The following is a 24650-nucleotide window of genomic DNA, read 5'->3' on the forward strand; positions in this document are numbered from 1 at the left end:
CTGGGGGCATTTCGATAAAAAATGGCTTTGTATGAAGGCATCTATATGACTCACATGTTGGGTCCCTATAATACTAGTGATTGCCCCATTACTATTGTAGTTATACCCCTTATTTATATTTTTGTGCCCCTATTACCCCCATGTTGTTATTTATGTGCCCCATAGAATCCCTCTATTGTTATTTTTGTGGCTTTATATTATTATTGTTAGGTGGGCTGGATTATATTGTGACTCCTTAGACTCCTATATATAGAAAGGAGGTTTTGTCATTTGTATCATCGAAGAATTGTTCATTTATGTAATGTAAAGGAGGTTTCCCCCTCGAAGAGGCTGAATTCTAAGGCGTTGATCTATCTTTTCTTGAGCTGGTTTCATAACATTTGGTATCAGAGCTTTGGATTCTAGGGTTTCGCTGCTCCAAATAGGTAATTGTGGAATTTTCCCTATAACGTTCTTTTTGTGACGTTGCAGAAGTCACAAAAAAAACCCATTTGAGAAGAAATCACGCTAAACCTTGGGTCCGGATTTGAGAGCTTTTCGCGCGATATTTGCGGAGATATGATCTGAGGAAGTTGGTCTTTTTGCAGGCTCCTGAATTACATTCAAAACAGGTGACCTGGGGAAAATCGTCATAACTTTCTCTCTGGGGATTGGATTGAAATTTCGTAAGAAGGTACAGAAAGAGGATAGAATATAGTTTCTTGTATGTGAGTTTCAGATCCAAAGGTTGCACCAGTGACTCGTGGCACGTCATACAAGTTAGCTCTACTGAAGTAGTCTAAAAGCAAGTCACTGTGGGAGATTTCACATAACTCTTCCTTGGAGAATCTAGTTTGGGTCAGACTTGTGGCATTGGAAAGAGGACGCAGAAGGCTACTACAGGTTGCAACTTCAGAATTGGATGATCTGAAATTATGGAGATACATCAGATTCAATATCAGGCTTCTATAAAGTGAAAAAAGGTGTGTAGTTTTTTTTAAATTTTTGTGTAAGCTTGGTTTAACGGAATTCAAAGGGCATAGTAAAGCATTATTATCGGTAATTGATGCCCCGAGGAAAGAAAATGGAAACACCTAGTAAGGAACCTGAAAGCTCTAGCATGACTCATGAAGAAGAGGAAGAAATGCTACATGATATATCAAAATCACAAGAACAAGTGCAACATATGTCACGCTCACAAAAGCTAAGAGAAGCTAAGATAAATGGCGTGGAATCTAAGATAAATGGCGTGGAATCTAAGATAAAGGGCATGGAAGCTAAGATGGATGATTTGAAGACATATTTGAAGACAAACATGGCAGATTTGAAGATAGATTTGAAGACATATTTGAAGACAGACATGGCAGATTTGAAGACAGATTTGACAAATTTTCTACAAGAAATACTTACTAATGGTGAAAATGTTGTAAAGGAAACTCATGATGTGAACAAAAGTAATGTTAATCATGATTCCATAGATTCTAATGTTTGATCGAAGACCCACCATATTCCAAAAATCGATATGAGGAAGTTTGATGGCAAGGATCCCGCCACATGGATATTACAGATGGAGCAGTTCTTCGATCTCAATAATGTGCAAAACACACAAAAGGTACGTATGGCAACTGTATATTTCGAACCAAATCAGTTTGTATGGTATCAATGGCTTTGCTCTCATAAAAAATTTATCACTTGGGCAATTTTTACGGAAGAATTGATAGCACATTATGAAGATACAAAAAGCAACACTTTTTTTAGCCAATTGATAAGTCTCAAACAAAAGGTTTCAGTAATGGAGCACATTGAGGAGTTCCAAAAATTGAACATAAGGGTAAAAGATATTCCAGAGGAGCATAGAATTGATGTCTTCATAGGGTCTTTAAAGGACAATATCCAACAAGATGTTCGCCTTTGGGAACCTGATTCATTAGAGAAGGGATTCAGGTTAGCAAGAAAAATGGAAAGAAAAATTATGGCAACTAGGAAGCATACCACTCACAACTATAAATACGGAAGTGTTGTTGCCCCTAGTCTTCCACAACCTATAAGGTTGACACCACAACAATTGGAAGAAAAAAGAGCAAAAGGGCTTTGTTACAGTTGTGATAGCAAATACACTAAAGGTCATAAGTGTGCTGAGAAGAAATTATTCTACATAGATTGTGAAGAGGAAGAAGAAAAGGAGCAAGAAATGTCAAAAGAAGAAGATATACTCCAGGAACGAAGTCTAGATGAAGAACAAATGAATCCGACCATATCTTGTAATGCATTGGCGGGCATTACCACTCCTCAAACCATCAAGATAGAAGGACAAATCAAGAAGAAAAAGGTAATAGTGTTGATTGATTCAAGAAGCAACCACAATTTTATTCATTGTAGGGTAGCAAAAGAATTGAATTTATTCCTATATCCAGCACCAGAGTGTCAAGTGATGATTGCAAATGGAGGAACAATAAATTGCTCTGGAAGGTGCCATAATATCAAGCTATCCATGGGAGAATATGTATTGACTAGCCCAATGCTTTCCATTCCAATGGGAGGTGCTGATGTTGTGCAAGGAGTCTAATGGCTACAATCCTTAGGTACAATAACTTTTAATTTTCAAGAACTTTTCATCAAATTTTCTATGGAAGGAAAGGAAGTTGAATTAAGGGGTATTGCAGGGAAACCAGGAAAGATAATCAGCTATAATGGTATGACAAATCTTCTAAAAAACGAGCAAAGAGGTGTAATTGCACAATTATGTTCGCTAGATGTTTCCACATTGGAATCATCAATTTCTCCAGATCTTCAAAAAGTCCTGGACAATCATTCCAAGGTATTTCAGACTCCCAAAGGTCTCCCACCTATGCATGATCATGATCATGCTATTCATCTGGTTCCAGGAAGTGTTCCTCCAAACATCAGGCCGTACAGATATCCCTATGTCCAAAAAAGTGAAATTGAACGTATGGTTGCAGAAATGCTAGAGGCTGGTATAATTCAACCAAGTCAAAGTTCTTTCTCTGCTCCAGTAGTATTGGTGCACAAGAAGGATGGATCATGGCACATGTGTCCGGATTATAGGCAGCTCAACAAGCTCACTATTAAAGATAAGTTCCCCATTCCTGTCATTGATGAATTACTGGATGAATTGCATGGATCAATTTACTTCACCAAGTTGGATCTTCGTTCGGGATATCATCAAATCAGAATGCAGATTGAAGACATTCCGAAAATGGAATTTAGAACTCATGAGGGTCATTATGAATTTTTGTTCATGCCTTTTGGCCTTACTAATGCACCTTCAACATTTCAAGGTTTGATGAATTCAATTTTCAAACCATTCCTTAGAAAATTTGTGTTAGTTTTTTTTGATGATATACTAATCTACAACAAGTCTTGGAAGGATCATGTTGAACATGTTGACAGGGTGTTACAACTATTGGAGGAGAAACAATTATATGCAAAAAGATCCAAATGTTTCTTTGGAGTCCAGGAGGTGGAATATTTGGGTCATATTGTATCTCATGAAGGAGTTAAGGTAGACCCTAGAAAAATTAAAGCCATTAAGGAATGGAAAATTCCCACATCGATAAAGCATCTGCGAGGATTTCTTGGGTTGACAGGGTATTATTGCAAGTTTGTTAAGAATTATGGGAGAATAGCAGCACCTCTAACAACATTATTGAAGAAAGATGCATTTTCATGGAATCCGCAAGCAACAAAGGCCTTTGAAAATCTTAAAGAGGCAATGTGCCAAGCACCGGTGTTAGCTACACCAGACTTCACAAAAACCTTTATTGTGGAATGTGATGCTTCAGGAAATGGAATTGGTGCTGTTCTAATGCAAGATGAAATACCATTTGTTTTGAAAATCGTCCAATCAAGGGAAAATTTTTAAGCAAAGCTATTTATGAGAAGGAAATGTTGGCAATACTCCATGCACTTAAGAAATGGTGACCCTACCTAATGGGAAGGCACTTCAAGGTAAAAACGGATCATGATAGCCTTAAATACTTTTTAGAACAAAGATTATCCTTTGAAGAGCAACAAAAGTGGGTCACAAAGATGTTGGGTTATGACTTTGAAATCATCTACAAAAAAGGGAAGTAAAATGTGGTGGCAGATGCACTCTCAAGAAAGGATGAGGATGTGGAAGCATTATTGTATGCCATTTCTATTATCCAACCAGATTGGATAAATGAAGCAAGGGAGGAATGGAAGAATGATGAAGAAGTATGGGCACGAGTGGGAGGAGGTTTCAATGGATTGTCTCACAGGTTTACCCAAGTCTAAAGGAAAGAGTGTCATCATGGTGGTAGTCGACAGACTTACCAAGTATGCACATTTTTATGCATTATCACATCCACTTAAAGCCAGTACAGTTTCTACTGCATTTATGGAAACAATTCAAAAGCTACATGGAAACCCAAAGATTATTGTAAGTGACAGAGATCCCATTTTCACTGGAAATTTTTGGACAGAATTATTTTCTTGTCTTGGTACTCAGTTAGCTCATAGCTCATCTTATCATCCTCAATCTGATGGGCAAACTGAGATAGTAAACATATGTTTGGAAGGATATCTTCGTTGCTTTGTATCTGATAAACAGACACAATGGGTCAAATGGTTGCCTCTGGCTGAATGGTGGTATAACACTTCCTTCCATACAACAACCAAAATGACCCCATTTATGGAACTTTATGGGTATCAACCACCATCCATCACATCATATTTAAGAGAAATTCTAAGGTTCAGGGAGTGGAACATCACATCGAACATCAACAACAAGTCCTCCAACTCTTAAAGGATAACCTCGTGTTGGCACAAAATAGAATGAAACAACAGGCAGATGAACATCGCAGTAAAATAAGTTTTGATGTAGGTGATTGGGTATTCCTATAGCTACAACCATATAAGAAAATGTCCCTAAAGCAAGCTAAGAAGGATAATAAATTATCACCAAAGTATTATGGTCCGTACAAGGTGTTGCAAAAGATTGGTACTATGGCATACAAATTGGATCTTCCTGCAGCTTCTCGATTGCACCCAGTTTTCCATGTTTCATGTTTAAAGAAGGTTATAGGCGACAAGCTCCCAGTTCAAACAATATTGCCAGAACTTGACAAGGAAGGAAAAATCATATTGGAACCAAAAACAGTCACAGAAACAAGAACTCGACAGCTACGAAATCGATCAATTTCAGAGTATCTTATCAAGTGGAAGAACTTATCCGCTGAAGATTCCACATGGGAGGATGAGAATTTTATGCAGAAGTATCCAGAACTACTCAAGTGTTGAGGACAAAACTTTTTTGAAGGAGAGGGGCATGTTGGGTCCCTATAATACTAGTGATTTCCCCATTACTATTGTAGTTATACCCCTTATTTATATTGTTGTGCCCCTATTAACCCCAATGTATTTATTTCTGTGCCCCATAGAATCCCTCTATTGTTATTTTTGTGGCTTTATATTATTATTGTTAGGTCGGTTGGATTATATTGTGACTCCTTAGACTCCTATATATAGAAAGGAGGTTTTGTCATTTGTATCATCGAAGAATTGTTCATTTATGTAATGTAAAGGAGGTTGCCCCCTCGAAGAGGCTGAATTCTAAGGCGTTGATCTATCTTTTCTATCTTCTCTTGAGCTGGTTTCATAACAGAATGCCCCATTCTTCTTTTCTTCTTTTGTCGACTCACAACAACATGATGTTCATGAGTGTAAAAATTATCAATAGGTTTAATCTCTTCTACTGTGAGGATGATCTTCAAGGTGGGGACTGCCTGGATAGCTTCTTTATCCATTATTTAACTTGATGACTCATTTACAGGAGACTTTGTCTTACTGGTTAAAGGAGTCTTATCTATCTCCACAGAAGTTGAATCCGGCACTTCCTTCTCCTGTGTTCTATCTAGTTCTTTGTTGAACTGATGACATACTTTATTGAGATCACTAGTAGATAAAAGCTCTTTTATTTGTTTCTCTGAGAGTGTAGTAGTGGGTACCTTTTCTGTTTCTTTTGTAGACAACGACAAAGATTTTGCTGTAGACAATTCTGGCTATAAATAAATTAGGCATTTAGAAGGCAGTTTATGTAGCCTCTTATTTCTTTATTCTTGGAATAAGACAAAATCCTTGGGGCCCACTCTAGTTTATGTTAAATTTTCCACCTATCTATATGACTCACATGTCTCAAACAAATCATCAAAATCATTAGGTTCATGAAAAAATGGCCTTATTTTAACTTGATTATTGAAATCATGAGTGACTTTTTTAGGGTCCTACTACATAGGAAGAATAGTGGGGAGATGCATGCCTTAGATTTGTTTGATTTATAGGATAGAATGATTGTAATTTTCAAGAGCATAGACTCCACATTGAATAGGAAATTGTGGCCAAATAGCTTTTTTGGAGTCATTCAAGACTTTAGTTATACCATGACCTACAGTCTGATAGGCAACTTCCCCCACTAGAAGCTTATTGAGAACATAAATAGGAAGAACATCTGGGGCCACAAGACTCCCAAATAATATGACACAAGTGAAATTTCCTTTAGTAAACCAACTGCCAATAGTAGTGAAGTTTTTCATGGCTTCATGAGACTACCTGGGGGAATTTCGATAAAAAATGGCTTTGTACGAAGGAATCATTACCTTATTGCAAATTATGTAAAAATGAGGTTGGTACTTAGGTTCCCATAGGATATCATGATATAAATTAATTAGTGTAGGGTCTTCGAGTATTCATTTCCATCCTATTAAAGGAAAATCAAAAGAGAAACAAATGGCATCCATAATATAGGAACTCATATAAAAAGTTGGCACAATTCTCTTTCAAACACTGTACTTTTGCCTATATTCTAATATTTTGGACGCAATATTGGACAAGATAGTAGCCCAATCCATTAATTCATAATTAGAAGCAACTTGAATTAAGGGAACCCATTTAGCTATAAATTTTTGTGTGTTCGGAGAACTCAACAATCTACATATTATAACAACAGCATAACAGAATGACAACAAGAGAAGCTAAAGAATATGTACCCTTACTATCATGATTGTGCTCGCTTGGGTCTTGTCTCCTTTGTCTAACGGGCTCTGATTCTAATTTGTTCTTTTTTGAAAATCCTTTGAGAAACTGGTTGCCATAAAACCTCTAAGGGTCTATAAAATGATACATCCTCTTCAAATATCCAACTTTAAAGGATCCTACTATCATTTTCTTTGACATCAAGAACGTCCTATCTTGAATATTCACATATTCAATCATCCATTTAATCATATCTACATAGGGTAAGATTTTAGGCCACACATCAATTCATTGAAGAAAGGAATTGGTGACATCAGAGAAGGTAGCCTTGGATTATGATGAGGTGTCAGTTGTTGATTGCTTAACCGCTACTACTCTGGGGTTTTATTCTTCAAATAGATTGTTCATTAACTCCCAAGAAGAAGTACCTAAATCCAGCGTGCATGTGCTGTCTTTGAATAACAAAGCCATCTTTGCTTCTTTTGGTCTCAATTGAGTTACTTCTGTTTGAATATACACTCATTTTCCTTTCTTTCTTGCTTTGGACATTTCAACGAAGTGTCATTTATTAGTATGCCTGTAGAAAGGAAACACAAAGTAATGTTTTATATCTCCAAGGATGAAAGGACATGTGGGATAAATACATACATTTCAAATAACAACCTGCAAATTAAATCAATTTCGTCAATTGAGGAACATTAAAACCATTAGGTTTGAAATCTAATGAAAATCTAAGTACACATGGATCCTCATTACGTAGATCTTAGTGAGAAATTTTGCATCAAAAATATTCTTTGGAAGTATTTCGTTTGAAGTGACGTTGGGATTTGCAATGTGCGATTTACGATATGCAATAACACATACATGCATCGGAGATCAGACAACATTTCTTTTATATCACAATCACAACATAGAGATGTATGAGATAATAAAGAGTCGGTAGGGATGTGCGACTCATGATCTATGATCTGCAATAATGACGTGTCTCTGTGGCGGGTCCAATGAAGCTTTATGTGTGGGAGTGAGTTTTTTTCTTTGTTTTCTTTGTTTTATTAAGAGAAGCTTTATTTGCAAACAATATCTCATATCACAACGTTTGATAAGGGATATTATCATGACTTCTAATCATTTTGTGATGCACGATTTTATTTAAAAAGTAAACCTAAGTTATTCAACTAGGACTTAAACCTAAAAGATAATCGAACATTACATCTTTTGGGTTTTTTGGATTTTTTTTTTTGTATATAAATCTAAAGAATTTTTTTTAAAGGGTCCCTACTATTTAAATGTTCTATCTATAAATAATATGGGATTGTTGGGTACCACAAAAATTGGTGATTCACTGGAAGAACTAGTTATCTTTGAAAATTTGTAAAATGAACTTTTAAACTTAAAGGTAAGGACCTTAAGGAAAGAAAAAAAAAATTGAAAATGAGATACACAAAATTACACTTAATCAAAAGTTTCACTTAATTTTAAAGTTCCTTATCACTTTTATAGATAAAAATATTTAATCATTAAAATCAGTCATCAATTGGTAATAAAGATAAAGTAAAAGAACCTTTGAGGTATCCATAGCTTCGACAGGGTTATCCTTTTCCAAATGGTAAACCAGTATCGCATCCATGTTTGCAAATATTTAGAGGTAATTTTTAGGATTAATTTTCCTTTTCAAGGATCTTTAGAAGTCATTGTCCTGGTTTGGTGGCCAGATAATGACAATTCCATTCACAAGTGATAACAGAATTTAACAAGCTAGCTCATGATGAGATTCCTTGTCTTATAATGTTTTTTGTTTAAGAATAAGCCACTATGCTAGTTTGGTGAGCAGTAATGACAATGTAAACCTGTTATTTCCTTATGATCATGGTAAATAAGCCCATGGTGAGACTTCTTATCTTCTAATTTTCTTATATTTTGGAATTACACTCTAAAAATACTTGAACAATGAGTGGGCAAGTTCACCTACTACTTAAGAGTAATGGATGACAATTGAAGTTAAAGGTACTAAGATTTCAAAATATCCTTTTACTTTGTTAAAGGAACCTTTCTTCAATGATTCTCAAGAATGAAAATTTTATGAGGTTTGAAGTGATAAGGATCTACAACTTTAATGTATAAAAATTTCATAGTTTTAAAGTATTTATTCGATCTTCAATTTTGAGACTACTTTCTCTTAAAATTGATACCTTTCAAGTTTAAAGTCATAAATGAATAGATATTTTTAAATGAAATCCAATAATGTGTTACTCAATCTTATTTATAACAAAAACATGGATATATACGTATAATACAGTAGAAAACGAGTCCTACAAAAATAATTATTTGAGAATTAGTCCATTAACAGGAATAGAATCTCCCTTACCTTATAGATCTTGTAAAACAAAAGTCGATGGAACTAACTGTTCAACGATTTGGAATGGTCTGATCCATAATTTCTGAAATTTGGTGTGCTTTCCTTTTTCCTCATGTGACTTGCCCCATTTCAAAACTATGTCACCAATTTGAAAAGAATTTTTGTTAACTGAGCTTGCATCAAAAGAATATTTTACTAACTGTTGACGATGTGCAGGGGTTTGTTTATACATTTCCGTTTATTTTTCTAATTTTACAATTTGAGACATCCTTAGTAATATAGAATAAGAGGGTTGTTCTTCAATATATTGTATTAAGGCCAATGAAGGAACATCTAAATTGGGAGGGAGAATAGCTTCTTTTCCATAAAATAAATTGAAAGGAGTAGTTCCGATAAAAGCTTTCAAAGTTATCCTAATACTTTTGACTTTGGTCAAAAGTACGCTTGATAATCCCATTGAGGTTTTTATTGCTATATTCTGCTAAACCATTTCCTTTGGGATAATAATTAGTAGAGTATTTTGGATTAAATCCTCTTTTTAATTCAAATTCAGTCATATTGTTTCCTGAGAAATAAGATGCATTGTCAAAGATAAGTGCATTAGGTAATCCAAATGTGGTAATAATAAATTGATCGATGAAATTAATAATGTTATCAGAATTAGCTACCTTCAGTGGGATATCTTCTACCCACTTTGTGAAATAATAAAAGGCAGTTAGGATGAACTTATGCTTCTTAGAAGAGTGAGGAACAATCTCACCTATATATCCAATCCCCATTGTTCGAAAGGTTGTTCAACGCTAATTGGTTGGAGTGGTAGGCGTTTTTCCTTTGTCTTCCTGCAAAAATCTGACAAATTTTTCATTTTCTCATGTAGGCATGTGTATCTCTAAACAACATTAGCCAATAATATTCGACATGAAGGATTTTATGTGTAGTAGTATCTCCTCCAAAATGTCCTCCAGCTGGTCCATCATGGAGGTCCTACAAAAAAAAATTCTTCATATTTTTCTACACATCATAATAAAACAGAGTCATAATTTCCTTTGAATAACACACCATCAATGATTTCATACTGTTTTTCTTTAAGTCCTAGAGCCCTTTTTCTCTTTTATTTAAGTTTTGGTGGAGTGTAACCATTTTTTAAATAGAACAAAATATCAACATATTGGGATTTAATGTCAGTAAGACATACCTCAGATATTTTAATTGTATTACTTGAATCTTCATTTGCATGAATATTTGAGGCTCCAGTAATTAGTTTGAAAAACGTTGTCGTCTAACAATTTTAGCAAGTTTAATTTCAAGATCATATTCTTTCAGAGTTGTTACCCAGTTTTCTCTTTATTCACCTATCTCTTTCTATATATGTAATTGTCTCACTGCTAAGAATGGAAAAATAATTTTTGTATGAGGTTTTAGTAGAAAAAGGTCTAAAATATTTGATAGTCTTGAAGACTGCAAAGGATTGCTTCGCTACTTTATAATAATTGAGTTCGTCTGCTTGAAAATTCAAACTGAAGAAATAGATAGGTTCTTCTATATTTTGATCCTTGATTTGTGTTAGCACTGCAACATAAGACAATTTAGAAGTAAAAGTAAACAAAATAAAAGGATCAGAAAAATTGGAAGTGATTAAAGAGGGAGAATCAATTATAGCTTGTTTAGTTGCATGAAAGGATTCACTTTAATTATTTCCCCATTTAAAAACATATTTTTTCCTGATCGTGATTTCTATATGTAAAACAATTTGGGAAAAATCAGGAACAATTTTTTTTACAAAATTAATTTGTCCTAAGAAAGATTGCATGATTTCTTGTTATGGGGCAAAGAGATTCCTAAAATAGCCTTAATTATGTCTGGATCTATACAGATTCCTTCTTTAGAGTCAATGAATCCTAGAAGTTTTCCTTCACTTAAAGAAAAGTAGGACTTTTTAGGATTAAGAGAAATCTCATATCTTCTGCATCTCTCAAATATTTGTTTCAGATCATGATAATGGTTATTTCTCTTATAAGAATATATGGTAATGTCATACAAATACACAACAATTGTTTTGTTAATTAGATATTTGAATGCAATGTCCATTGCCCTTCGAAAATTAGCTCCTATGTTTATTGATCCGGAAGGCATTTTCTGATATGCATAGGTTCCCCATTTCATTCTAAATGTAGTCTTTAATATATCATGTGAATTAACAAGTACTTGATTATAACCTAAGAAACCATCAAGAAGAGACATAAGCTTAGAACCAACGAATGATTGAAAGATTTGTTGCGTAGGTGTTAAAGGAAAATTGTCTTTTTTCACTCGCTTTATTCAAATTGAAAAAATCTATACAAATCCTAATGTCACCATTCTTTTTCCTAACTGGTACTAAATTAGATATCCATTTGGATATCCATTTTTCTTTAAGGGGTTTATTCAATTCATTTTTTATTTGATTCTCTATATTTCGATGAATCTTTCTTAATCTCTACTGAATATTATTTACATTAGGCATCATTGGGATGGTGTGTTGGATGATGGAAGTATCATAAGTGTTTAGATATTTTTAATTGTAGGCAAAGACATATTTATATTTCTTCAACAGATTAATAAAATTTAATCTCTCAATGGGAGAAAGACTCAGTAGATCGAAGGCTTACTAATTCAAAACTCAATGTTGAACTTTGAAGTTTACAATTAGATACTTTCTTGAATCTATATTTTAGCTCATAAAGGTTTTCAACTTTAACCAATGTTTTGGGGAGAGAATTATCTTCATTTTCTTGTTTCATCTATTTGTCATGTTCATCCTTGTTAATTATTTTATCAGAATATGATTCTTCATATGTTAAGAAACTTAATATATCTCCATCATCATTAAACACACGCTATTTTGTAATGTTATCAAGAATTGAAGGGAAAAAGATTAACTCAATCGAAAATCGATGTGGACAGAAATATTCAAGTGGAATTATTTTGAATGTGAAATTGGTTAATAAATCAACAATGACATTTTGAAGTCTAGGGATTGGAGCAATATCAAAAGCCAAGAAATGTGAATTAAGAGATTAAACTAGTGTCTAATAATTTTTCAAATGGTTGGAGATAACATGAATAATATTTCTTATCTATTTGATAACAATTTCTGAATCTCGAAATACTTGAAGATACTGGACATCAAGAGATAGTTCTTTCTAGAAGCCTTGATCCAAAGCTTCATACTTAGCAACATTGTTTGTACATTCAAACTCTAATTGAAAAGATGGCATTACTTTTTCTCCATCATGACTAATTAAGACACATCTTGCTCCAGCACCATCATTTGATCTAGATCCATTAAAATACAAAGTCCAAAACAAAGACTAAACTAAAGGCTTACCTACAAAATTTACACATTTGAATAAATTTGTCCATGAATAGTTTTCAATTTGTGAAGTGAAAAAATTAACTAAGAAATGTGATTCTTGAGCTCTAAAGATACCCGAAAAAAGACTGAGAAATAATTCCTAAGAATATTACTGGTGAAGATGACTTGTTAATTTTTCTTCATCTAGATTAGTTACTCAATATTTCATATGTTTTTCATGATCCACATGGATTTGATTCAGTTTTCCATTATACGGTAAACACATAAGAGACGAGTTTGTATAAAAGTAATTGTGTAACTTTTCAGAATAATCCCTACTTAGGATTAAACCATAGAAATCCAGAATATCAACAAGTAGAATGCCAATGATTTGAAATACTTTAGGATTAGAAGAAGGTGTAATGAGGACTGAGTTGATTTCTCCTAATAATTTAACTTTTGTTCTATCAAATTGCACTATATGAACAACAGACTTCTCGGGAGATATGTTCAATTTTGAACAAATTGATTGGGGAATTATATTTGATGATGCTCCAGAATCGACTAAGTAATTGTGCACACTTCTATTGAAGAGTTCAAAAGTTAAAATAAATGGGGAAGTGTGAGAATTTGATCTATCTCCGATAAAGATAGTATCTATGGAAGCAACTTTCTCTATAGAATTAGTAGTAGGCTTACCTATTCCTTGTGCAACTTTAGAAGTGCAAACAATTTGTAAAGGAGATGCATTTAATTCATTAAGAAGACACCTATGCAGTTGTTTAAATTTTGAAACTTCATATAAATAAATGTTAGCCTTAAATTTTTTCATATCTTCCACTATATTATACTCAATGGTATCAGATACAACCAAAGTTTTTGATGTGGATGAAGGATTAGAAGAAGAATAAGGGGTTGTTTTGTTGATGTTCTTGTTGTTAGTGGTAGAAATAAAATCCTTTTGTTTATGGATTGTTTGACGAGAATCATGTGGTCCTTTACTTCTTATACTTACAGGTAAGGCTTCATGTTGTTCTTCATTGTCAGAAGCGAGGAGGATAAAATCCCAAAGGCCATGAACTTCTACAAATTCTTCATCTTGAGAATCCTCAGCAAACATAACTATTTCTTCTTGATCATCGTCTTCATCTAATTCTACATTGAATATGACATTAGGAGGTTGGGAGGTCGAAGTCTGAGTTCTTTTAAAGGGTCCTAAAGATTTCTTTGAAGATTTAGCCACTTGTTTTTTAATCTCAACCATCTCGTTTAGACATAATTTTGAGGAATTTTGTAGTCCTTCGAGTTTAAAAGGACCTTTTGGAGTTTTCTTCTTTGGCTCATCCTTAAATGTAACCTTTTTGGCTTTTCTTTCATCCTGTGCAGTTTTTTCTTCTAAAGTGTGTATTTGTTTCTCAATTTCTAATGCTTCTTTCATGTTTTCTACTAGAGTCATTTTTTAGCCCTATCGACAAAAATGCGATATTTGAAGGTATGGCAGATATATACCACTAGTTTTGTACATCAACACTAGGTTTGGATGTATCTTGGATTTTATTCAAGAGTTTATTAAATCTAGTATTAAAATCCTCGATTTTTTCATTAGGACTTTCTTTAAGATTGGAGAGATCACTAATAAAAGTAGCATTAGTGTGATCATCACCAAACTTAGTTAAGAATTATTCTTCAAATATATCCCAGCTAGTAATGGACCCTGAAGGTAAAGAAAAATCGTGAACATGCATATCCTTCAAAAGTGTATGGATATAATATTACTACATAGTCCTCTTCAAAAACTCCATTCAAATTAATGGCTAACTTATAATTGTGAAGATGTTCTTGAGAAGGAAGTCTGTCATCAGGGTTAAATTTTGGTGGCCATCTTTTAGGATGTTTAGGTAGATCATGGAGAGTTGCTTGCATTTTCATGGCTCCAGGATTGATCCATGGTCCGACTTGAGGTGGTTGTTATTATTGTCTTCCAACCATTATTGGAGTTTGGATAAAGGTGGATGTAGAGGGTGATTGTGTGGAAGAAATGTCAACTTGTGTATTAGTGCTAGATGAACTGGTACCCATACTTTGAGAAGAACGGGTATACATAGGAGTATTGATTGGAGGAAATGTATGAAATGAAGGTTATTTTGGAGGTGAGTTTGACAAAATCTCACTAGTGGATGTTTGTGATTCAAATTTCATAGTCTTCTTTCAGAAAGAAGGAAGAGGAAACTCAAATGGAGTAACACCAAGTTTTTTCTCTGAGAACAAGTTAAAATTGGAGTAGATTGAAAGGATGAATATACACTACCTTCATATATTTCTGATTGTTGAGGTTTTTCTCTAGAAAATAGAAATACTTTCCAATTTTTGAATTAAGGTTTCAACCTCCAGCACCTAATGAGAAGAAGGTGGATCGGAAGATCAGGGTAGTGTACTAGGAGATTTTGTAGATGTTTGTTTGACTTCTCATCTAGAAGTAGGAGTTTTAGATGAATATATAGAAGTTGGAGGTGATATTGAGGGGGAGTAACTCTTAAAATGGCCTTTAGAATTAGGTTCGGCTCTTTTTTCCATTCATAGTCACAACCCTCCTTCTAGGGCCAAAATTTTTGAAGGCTCATAGTGTCCTTGCCTCAACATCTGGGAAACCACTCGGTTGAGAACTTGAATACTGTTCCTTTTCCATTTGGGATATTTGTTACAACTGGGGATATAGGGACCAGTTTCCTATTCAAATATATAACATATTTTGGGGTGTGATATAGATGGGGTGAAAACTATTAGATACAATAAATATGAATGCAAATAAATAAATCTATATCAATCTATCTAATTCCTGGGATATAACTAACTTTTCATATGCGATGTCATAAATATATATTTATAAATGAAAGACAATATAGATCATCAAACATTTAAGATAGTTAAAACAAATTAAAGATAATTAGATTGATTAAATAGTTTATCAATTTAATTACTAAGCAAATATCACATAAAAATTATACCATTTGATACATACAACTAAAGATAAAAATTAATACACTTTCCAATAGTGAAACAATGCTTAATTGAGTTGTTATATTGCATACATAAAACGGTGATAAAACTTTGCTAGCTTTTAAACATAAAACATAGCATTAATAAAAGTTAATAGTACCACATATATCAATACTCTGCTTATAGAAGAAGATAGTATTTGGCCCAACCTTTCTATTAGAATTATCAAAGAAATATACAAGTGCAAGTTCCTTAAGTCTTCTTACAAAAATTATGAATCCCTTCTCCAAAAACATGAGAGCATATTTATAAATGAAATTCATACTATCAAAATAGAAAATGCATATTTCATTGAGGATGTTGAAACGAACACTCCTTGAAATAGGGAACAAAATATAAAATAACTTCCATTTTAACAAGAAACTAAAGATGGGAAGTTGACTGCTCTACCATTTTCTCTTCTAACCTGTAAATAGCTTCCATTGGCTTGAATTATGGGGGATGAGATATCCTAATCTGCATCCATCCTGCAAACAAGGCATCTTAAAGAGGTGGGAGCATGTATTTGGTTTTACTAATAAGGCTGCGAAGAACTAACCATTGTCCAGAGGGCTTTACCAAAAACTGCTGATGATATTCAAGATTTAACCTAGATAATTTTTGAATTCTATCTTCTTTTTCCTTTTATTTGTTATGCCAATACTCTATGAGTGTTTGAGTATCTAGAAAGAATTCTCCTCGGCACTGAGTAACAAGATTAGAATTTGTTAGACTTTCTCTAACAGTTTTGGTAATTTGGCCTACTAGGTCTCTTGCTCTTTAAATGTCTTCTTCAGCCTACTTTGTTATAATATCCCAATCTTTGAAGATAATATCTTTGTATGATTATTGTATTTTGGGAATATTTTCTTTTATTCCATCTGAACTATCATGCCAAGTGATGAAATCATAAATCTTGTTGTTGATATCTTCATAGTATGTTCTTAATTAAGACATTTGATCAGTCAACGAGTAACTATTTTTGTAGAGGTCATTGATGATATTTAACTTCTTATGGAAGTTTACTTGCTTTTGTGTGAGGAGATACTTTGATCTCTCTAGCTTATTTTTTGAATCCTCTAATATCAGTGTCCTTCTGTATCTGAGTTATCAACTTCATTTTGAACTTTCAATTGCTTAAACTCAGTTTGTAATTTTGATAGCTTGAGTTTCCATTCCTACTCCATATCATGTCTTGAATTAAATAATTTTTATTCTAATTGCAAGAGTTTTTCAGCTTTTTCTTTAACCAATTGTTGAACTTTAGTAGGTTTAAAAATGGTGGTCGTAGCATAGGCTCCTGCATACTATTAAAGCTTAGCTAAATCATCAGACGAAATAGATTGATAATATTTCCATACCACATATAATGAAAGGCTTCCAGGAATAAGTTCCTTAGAATGTTCCACTCTTCTTTTCTTGTTTTCTTCACTCACAATATGATGATCTTCACGACTGTAAAAAATATTAAGAGGTGCAATATCTTCTACTCTGAGGACGATCTCAAAGGTGGGGATTGTTGGGATAGTTTCTTTATCCATTATTTGACTTGATGACCCATTTACAGGAGACTTTATCTTACTGGAAACACGAGCCTTATCTATCTCTGTTGAAGCTGAATCTTGCATTTTCTTCTGATGTGCATTATCTAGTTCTTTGTTGAACTGATCCCTGACTTTATCAAACTCACTAGTAGAGATGAGTTGTTCTATTTTTTTCTCTGAGAGTGCAGTAGAGGGTTTATTTTCTATTTATTTTGTAGACGACGACAAATTCTTGTAGGCAATTCTATCTATAAAGCAATTGGCCATTCAGAAGGCATTTTCTATAGCCTTTTATTTGTGTATTCTCGGAATAAGAAAAAATCCTTGGCGCCCAATCCAAATTGTGCTAAATGTTCCCCCTGTCTATACGACTCACATGTCTAAAAAAATCATTGAAATCATCAAGTTCATGAACAAATGTCCTTATTTGAACTTGAGTAGTGAAATCATGAATGACTTGTTTAGGGTCGTAGTGTCTAGGAGGAATAGTGTGGAGTTGCATGCCCTCAATTTGTTTGGTTTCTAGGAAAAATTGATTGTAATTGTTAGGAGCATAGACTCCACATTGAATAGGAAATTGTGGCCAAATAGCCTTTTTGGAGTCTTTCAAGGCTTTAGTTATACCATGACCTATGGTCTGATAGGAAAATTCCTGGGCAAGAAGCTTATAGGAACGTAAATAGGAAGAACATGTGGGGTCACAAGATTAAAAAATACTCTAACATAAGTGAAATTTTCTTCAGTAAACCAACTACCAATAGTAGTGAAGTCTACCATGGCTTCTTGAGACAACCTGGGGGCATTTTGATCAAAAATGGCTTTCTAGAAAGGTAGCATTACCTTATTGAAAATTCTATAAAAATGAGGTTGGTAATTAGATTCCCATAGGATATCATGATATAAATGAATTGGTTTAGGGTCTTCAAGTGTCCATTTCCATCCTATTGTAGGAAAATCAAAAGAGAAACAAATGGCATCCATAATATAGGGACTCATATACAAATTTGGCACAATTCTTTCTCAAACACTGTGGTTTTGCCTATATTCTAATATTTTGGATGCAAGATTGTTTGGAAAGATAGTAGCCCAATCCATTACTTCAAAATTAGAAGCATCTTAAATTAAGGGAACTTCTTCAACTATAATTTTTTATGTGTTTGGAGAACCAAACAATCTACATATCATAGTAGCATCATAAGATAATGGACTGGGAAGAGAAGCTAAAGAATACATACCCTTACTATCATTCTTGTGCTTGCTTGGGTCTTGTCTCCATTGCCTAATGGGCTTTGATTCTACTTTTTCTTCTCTCAAAATCTTTTGAGAAACTGCTTGTCGTAAAACTCTGGAGGGTCTGGAAAATGATACACCCTCTTGAAATATGCAGCTTTGAAGGATCCTACTATCATTTTCTTTGACATCAAGAATGTCCTGTCTTCAATATTCTCATTATCAATCATCCATTTGATCATATCTATATAGTGTAATATTTTAGGCCGTGCAACAATTCAGTGGAGAAAGGAATTGGCGAAATCAGAGAAGGTAGCCTCAGATGATGATTAGGTGCCACCTGTTGCTTTCTTAACTACTACTACTTCATCTTTTCTTCTTCAAATATATTTTACGTTGACTCCCATGAAAAAGTACCAAAATCTAGCGTGCCTATGGTGTCTGTGAATAACAGAGCCATCTATGTTGCTTCTTGTTTGAATTGAGTTGCCTCTATATGAAGAGACCACCCTTTTCCTTTATTTCTTGATTCCAATGTTCCTTAGTTAGACAAGTAAGACAAAAAATGAAGTACACAGTCCAATAGGACATCCTTAGAGGGAAACCTCTGAATCACATTAGGAAATCAAATGGGAAATCAAATACGATTATGCAGTTCATAACATAATTAAATTCTAGTGAAGTAAAACCTGTAGTTCATAACATAATTAAGTACACAGTCCAATAGGACATACACAAGATAGAAACAAGAATTTAAAGACAAAAATATTAAGCAAACAATAACCCATGAGGGTTTTCATTATAATATACATATTTAACAACACTATACATAATATTATATCAATGAATGCATTACTTCTCCAATTTTCCCTAACACGGGTGCTCACGAAGGGAGAATAACCTAGAAAAAAATTACTACTAACATAGAAGGATGCATTTCATATTCATTTGAATTTTGCATTAGAACTAGAAAAAGGAGCCCTTTGGAAACTAACCTATGTAAATGATGAGCAAAGATTAGCCATGGAAGCCTGTTGGAAGAAATGAAACCAAACTAACCTAGTTGCATGTTACATGTGGTCAGGAATATTGAGCATGTAGCAAGTCTAAGATAATACTAGGAATTTATACAGAGTAGAAAGAAAAAAAAGAAAAAAAAAAGAGAATCACGCTACTATAAAGTGACCTTATACATATAAATTGGAGATCATTGGCGATGATTGATGTGAAATTTCCATAACATCATTGGTATAGGATATAAGATCGATTTATATTACTCTAAGAAAAAATAAAAACTAGCCTGACCACTATGGTAAGAAATACACAAATGATGTAGAAATTCCTAAAAAATTTTATAACCCTTGACAAAAAAAAGCGAGGAAAATTGGTGAAACCATTAGAACTCATTACTTGATTCATTGTTTGATTAGAGGGTCCCTCCATCATGAGTCTAAACTCACTAGAATTTAATAATAATTTCCCTATGGGTCATAATGTTGAAGAAATATAACTAGGTTAGGTCTACATAAAATGTATTTGAGTCACAATGAAATGTATTTATCAAAATAATGAAAAAGATATTATTATTATTATCACTTGTTAAAGCATGGGTTTTGTGCTTGGGTCATCATGTTTTATAAAGTCCCCATTCAGGAATTCTAGGATTATTCTAAGTCATTTCATTCTCCATTTACAGAGACCCCTCTTCGGCTTTTGAATCATGTAAAAAGAATTAATATTGATTCAAATTTGTTATTTTTCATCTCCACACCAAGTCGGCCTCAAACTGGGTAATTTGACCTAACGATAAGCCTATATACTGAAGGAGTTTGTTGGGTCCCTATAATACTAGTGATTACCCCATTACTATTGTAGTTATACCCCTTATTAATATTGTTGTGCCTCTATTGCCCCCATATTGTTATTACTGTGCCCCAGAGAATCCCTCTACTGTTATTTTTGTGGCTTTATATTATTATTGTTAGGTCGGCTGGGTTATATTGTGACTCCTTAGACTCCTATATATAGAAAGGAGGTTTTGTCATTTGAATCATCCAAGAATTATTCATTTATGTAATGTAAATGAGGTTGTCCCCTTGAACAGGCTGAATTCTAAGGCGTTGATCTATCTTTTCTATCTTTTCTTGAGCTGGTTTCATAACATTTGGTATCAGAGCTTTGGATTCTAGGGTTTCGCTACTCGAAATAGGTCATCGTGGCATTTTCGCTATAAAACATTTTCTGCGACATTTCAGAAGCTAAAAAAAAACCCATTTGAGAAGACATCGCCCTGAATCGCAGGTCCAAATTTCAGAGCTTTTTACGCTATATTTGTGGAGATATGATCTGAGGAAGTTGGTATTTTTGTAGACTCCTAAATTACATTCCAAGCAGGTGACCTGGGGAAAGTCATCATAACTTTTTCCCTGAGCATTGGATTGAAATTTCATCAGAAGGTGCAGAACGAGGATGGATTGTAGTTTCTTGTGTATATTTTTCAGAGCCAAAGGATGAAACAGTGACTCGTGGAACGTTGTACAAGTTCGCTCTACTGAACTAGTCTATGATCAGGTCACTGTGGGAGATTTCACATAACTATTCCTTGGAGAATCCAAATTGGATCAGACTGGTGGCATTGGAAAGAGGACACAGAGGGTTACCATAGGTTGCAATTTCAAAACTGGATAATCTGAAAGTACATAGATACATCAGAGGCAATATCTAGCTCCTACAAAGTGAAAAAAAGGTGTGTAGATTCTTTTAAATTTTTGCTTAAGAGTGGTTTGAAAAATTATTTTGAAGGAATTCAAAGGGCTAGTAGAGAATTATTATCTGTAATTGATGCCCCGAGGAAAGAAAATTCAAACACCTAGTAAGGAACCTGAAAGCTCTAGCATGAGTCATGAAGAAGAAGAAGAAATGCTATATGATATATCAAAATTACAAGAACAAGTGCAACAAGTGTCACTTGCACAAAAAGAAACAGAATCTAAGATGGATGGTTTAAGGAAAGATGTAGAAGCTAAGATGGATGTTTTAAAGAAAGGTGTAGAAGCTATGATGGATTGTTTAAAGAAAGGCGTAGAAGCTAAGATGGATGGCATGGAAGCTAAGGTGAATGGCACGGACGCTAAAATTGATGGCATGGATGATAAGATGGAAGAATTGAAGATAAATATGAATAAGTTGCTACAAGAAATGGTCACTAATGGTGAAAGGGTACTAAAGGAAGCTCATGATGAGAACAAAAGAAATGTTAATCATGATTCCATAGAATCTAATGTTGGATCGAAGACTCACCATATTCCAAAAATCGATATGAGGAAGTTTGATGGCAAGGATCCCGCCACATGGATATTACAGATGGAGCAATTATTCGATCTCAATAATGTGCAAAACGCACAAAAGGTACGTATGGAAAATTTATATTTGGAACCAAATTAGCTTGTATGGTATCAATGACTTTGCTCTCATAAACAATTTATCACTTGGGCAAATTTTACGGAAGAATTGATAGTACATTATGAGGATACAAAAAGCAACAATTTTTTTAGCCAATTGATAAGTCTCAAACAAAAGGGTTCAATAATGGAGCACATTGAGGAGTTCCAAAAATTGAACGTAAAGGTAAAAGATATTCCAAAGGACCATAGGATAGATGTGTTCATAGGGTCTTTAAAGAATAATATCCAACATGATGTTCGCCTTTGGGAACCTGATTCATTAGAGAAGGCATTCAGGTTAGCAAGAAAAATGGAAAGAAAAATTATGGCAACCAGGAAGCATACCACTCACAACTATAAAGATGGAAGTATTGTTGCCCCTAGTCTTCCACAAGCTATAAGGTTGACACGACAACAATTGGAAGAAAAAGGAGCAAAAGGGCTTTGTTACAGTTGTGATAGCAAATACACTAAAGGTCATAAGTATACCGAGAAGAAATTATTCTACATAGATTGTAAAGAGGAAGAAGAAAAGGAGCAAGAATGGTTAAAAGAAGAGGATATACTCCAGGAACAAAGCCTAGATGAAGAACAAATAAATCCAACCATATCTTGTAATGCATTGATGGGAATTACCACTCCTCAAACCATCAAGATAGAAGGACAAATCAAGAAGAAAAAGGTAATAGTGTTGATTGATTCAGGAAGCACCCACAATTTTATTCATTGTAAGGTAGCAAAAGAATTGAATTGCTTCCTATATCCAGCACCAAAGTGTCAAGTGATGATTGCAAATGGAGGAACAATAAATTGCTCTGGAAAGTGCCATAATATCAAGCTATCCATGGGAGAATATGTATTGAATATCCCAATGCTTCCCATTCCAATGGGAGGTGCTGATGTTGTACTAGGAGTCTAATGGCTAAAATCCTTGGGTACAATAGATTTTAATTTTCAAGAAATTTTCATCAAATTTTCTACGGAACGAAAGGAAGTTGAATTAAGGGGTATTGAAGGGAAACCAGGAAATATAATCAGCTCTAATGGTATGACAAAGCTTCTAAAAAAGGAACAAAGAAGTGTAATTGCACAATTATGTTCGCTAGATGTTTCCACATCAGAATCATCTATTTCTCCAGATCTCCAAAAAGTCCTAGACAATCATTCCAAGGTATTTGAGACTCCCAAAGGTCTCCCACCTATGCGTGATCATGATCATGCTATTCATCTGATTCCAGGAAGTGTTCCTCCAAAGATCAGGCCGTACAGATATCCCTATGTCCAAAAGAGTGAAATTGAACGTATGGTTGTAGAAATGCTAAAGGCCGGTATAATTCAACCGAGTCAAAGTTCTTTCTCTGCTCCAGTAGTATTGGTGCACAAGAAGGATGGATCATGGCGCATGTGTCCGGATTATAGGGAGCTCAACAAGCTCACAATTAAAGATAAGTTCCCCATTCCTGTCATTGATGAATTACTAGATGAATTGCATGGATCAATTTACTTCACTAAGTTGGATCTTCATTCAGGATATCATCAAATTAGAATGAAAACTGAAGACATTCCGTAAAAATCATTTAGAACTCATGAGGGTCATTATCAATTTTTGGTCATGCCTTTTGGCCTTACCAATGCGCCTTCAACATTTCAAGGTTTGATGAATTCAATTTTCAAATCATTCCTTAGAAAATTTGTGTTAGTATTTTTTGATGATATACTAATCTACAGCAAGTCTTGGAAGGATCATGTTGAGCATGTTAACAGGGTGCTACAACTATTGGAGGAGAAACAATTATATGCAAAAAGATCCAAATGTTTCTTTGGAGTCCAGGAGGTGGAATATCTGGGTCATATTGTATCTCATGAAGGAGTTAAGGTAGACCCTAGAAAAATTAAAGCCATTAAGGAATGGAAAATCCCCACATCCATAAAGCATCGATGAGGATTTCTCGGGTTGACAGGGTATTATCGCAAGTTTGTTAAGAATTATGGGAGGATAGCAGCACCTCTAACAACATTATTGAAGAAAGATGCATTTTCATGGACTATGAAAGCAACAAAGGCCTTTGAACATCTTAAAGAGGCAATGTGCCAAGCACCGGTGTTAGCTACACCAGACTTCACAAAAACCTTTATTGTGGAATGTGATACTTCAAGAAATGGAATTGGTGTTGTTCTAATGCAAGATGAAAGACCCATTGCTTTTGAGAGTCGTCCAGTGAAGGGAAAGTTTTTAAGCAAAGCTATTTATGAGAAGGAAATGTTGGCAATACTCCATGCACTTAAGAAATGGTGACCCTACCTAATGGGAAGACACTTCAAGGTAAAAATGGATCATGATAGCCTTAAATACTTTTTAGAACAAATATTATCCTCTGAAGAGAAACAAAAGTGGGTCACAAAGATGTTGGGTTATGACTTTGAAATCATCTACAAAAAGGGAAGGAAAATGTGGTGGCAGATGCACTATCAACAAAGGATGAGGATGTGGAAGCATTGTTGTGCGCCATTTCTATTATCCAACTAGATTGGATAAACGAACCAAGGTAGGAATGGAAGAATGACGAAGAAGTGTGGGCACTTATTCGAAAGTTACAACAAGATTCCAGTACGTCTCATTGATTTAGCTGGAAAAATGATTCGTTATGGTACAAAGATCGCTTATACCTTTGTAAGAATTCCCAGCTAAAACAAAAGACTCTTATGGAATTGCA

The sequence above is a fragment of the Pinus tabuliformis genome, chromosome 2_1 (assembly GCF_031772625.1).
Source record: "Pinus tabuliformis cultivar Carrire ecotype Pingquan chromosome 2_1, CPIR1, whole genome shotgun sequence".
Taxonomy (NCBI): Eukaryota; Viridiplantae; Streptophyta; class Pinopsida; order Pinales; family Pinaceae; genus Pinus; species Pinus tabuliformis.